This window comes from Palaemon carinicauda, chromosome 42 (assembly GCF_036898095.1).
Source record: "Palaemon carinicauda isolate YSFRI2023 chromosome 42, ASM3689809v2, whole genome shotgun sequence".
Lineage (NCBI taxonomy): Eukaryota > Metazoa > Arthropoda > Malacostraca > Decapoda > Palaemonidae > Palaemon > Palaemon carinicauda.
The window spans coordinates 55,620,142-55,622,067 of record NC_090766.1 but is presented as its reverse complement, the minus strand read 5'-3'; the positions used below and the strand labels follow the sequence as shown (position 1 = coordinate 55,622,067).

At 33.3% G+C, this 1,926-nt stretch overlaps 1 protein-coding gene across 4 annotated transcripts in view; it reads left to right on the top strand.

Annotated features, from left to right (window-relative positions):
- Window positions 1–1,438, top strand: part of LOC137632763 (iroquois-class homeodomain protein irx-4-A-like) — a 76,665-nt gene extending 75,227 nt beyond the window's left edge. For all 4 annotated transcript variants that reach the window (XM_068364843.1, XM_068364842.1, XM_068364840.1 and 1 more), the window contains exon 6: window positions 1–1,438. This exon is cut by the window's left edge and continues 819 nt beyond it. The gene's annotated coding sequence lies outside the window, so the exon portion shown is untranslated.
- Window positions 1,439–1,926: the final 488 nt, after the last annotated feature.

Sequence of the window (1,926 nt, the reverse complement as noted above, 5' to 3'; positions counted from 1 at the left end):
TGGTAACAGATGTCATTACGGGGCCATAAAGGGAAACTAAAACTGAGAAAAGTGCAGCTATAAGTACCTTTGACATGGGGTGGGAGAGGACTGGGACCCCAAAAGCAACGAGTGTGGATCTGCTTGAGACCTCGCAAGCAACAAGTGCGATGCTTGGGATCTCCCAAGCAGTGTGCGTGTGTGTGTGTGTATGTGTATGATGGCACTCTGAAGCTACGGTTTTCAGATGTCACAAAGACTAGGTGGGGTGATATTTTTGGTCTGACCCTTGGAATGTTTTCCCCAGAGATAAAAATGATCATATTTTCTTATGTTACTTTTGTTTAACCGTTATGTTGTCACTACAAACGCCAAAGATATTTAATTTAGGACGTTCCTGTATGTTAAAATGGAGATGTATTCCTTTTTTTCTATCATCTCTTTTCTAATTTTATCATATCTCTTAGCAGTGGATAGTTGACTATGATGAAATTCCGTATGATGAAACATATCACAGTGCAAAGAATCTATATGTGATTATGAGTTTATGTGCTTTTGTGTACATGACCTTCTTTGTTTGTGATTGATGTGTTACCAAAAGGAATAGGAAATTTTGTATACTCTCTCTCTCTCTCTCTCTCTCTCTCTCTCTCTCTCTCTCTCTCTCTCTCTCTCTCTCTCTACCGAACTTTTTTGTACAAAAGTTTGTTTTTAGCTGAAAATCAAGGGATTCTCTCTCTCTCTCTCTCTCTCTCTCTCTCTCTCTCTCTCTCTCTCTCTCTCTCTCTCTCTCTCTCTCTCTCTTATGCTATGGTGTGATAACAAACGCACGTGCCAAAATTATACCAGTAAAACTTCACACCTGAAAAAAAAAATATTGAAAAAAAAACGTGTAACCAATACCTTATAGAATAGCATTTTTACCTGTTGTCGTTCTCAGTGAAGTGTTCAAAGACATGCAGAAACTAAAAAAAAAAAAATCGATTTTTGTATTCCTCAAATGTAGTGGCATGTTTATATAAATATGAAATATAAATTAAACATACATTTCCAAATGAACATGCCACATATATAAAGTGAAATCTCTTTAGTTCCTTAAACTCTAATTTAAAGATATTGCCATTTTCTATCAAGAATACCTTCAAGGAAAAAATCGGTATTTTCTCGATGGAGAATTTTAAAGAGAAAAAAAAACCTTTTGGGGATACATATATCATTATGGCTCGGAAAGTTAAATCCTTAAGGGCTATTTAGCCAACCTTTTCTACTCGTAAATGGTCCTTTTGGATGAAACTATCGCCGTGATGAGTAAAACAGAAGATAAAGTTGTCTAATAAATCGTCCAAGATTCAGCGACATAGCGTTTATGCACCTTGAGAATTTCGTATCAGAGTGATTTTGTATATATGTAATATAAAAATGATATTTGAACAAATACATAATTGTGATACGTACGATTTGTATGATATTTTATTATCCTTGTTGGAAACTGCCTAAAGGGACAGTGTTTGTTGTTATTTACTGCTAAAAAGGACACTTTGCTATTGAAAAAGACAGTATTTGTTGTTATTTACTACAATAAAGGACTATTTGCTGTTGTTTACTACTTAAGGACAGTATTTGTTATTTACTACTAAAAGGACGGTATTTAGTGTTATTTACTACTACAAACGACAGTATTTGTTGACATTTACTACTAAAAAGGACAGTATTTGTTGTTATTTATTACTCAAAAGGACTATTTGGTGTTGTTTACTACTTAAAAGGACAGTATTTGTTATTTTCTACTAAAAAGGCGTTATTTGTTATTTGTTACTAAAAACGACAGTATTTGTTGATATTTACTACTAAAAAGGACAGTATTTGTTATTTACACAAATCATTAATATTCTTAGCTTTGCATAGGAAAATTAAATACGAATTAATCTTTACTTTATGAAAATTGCT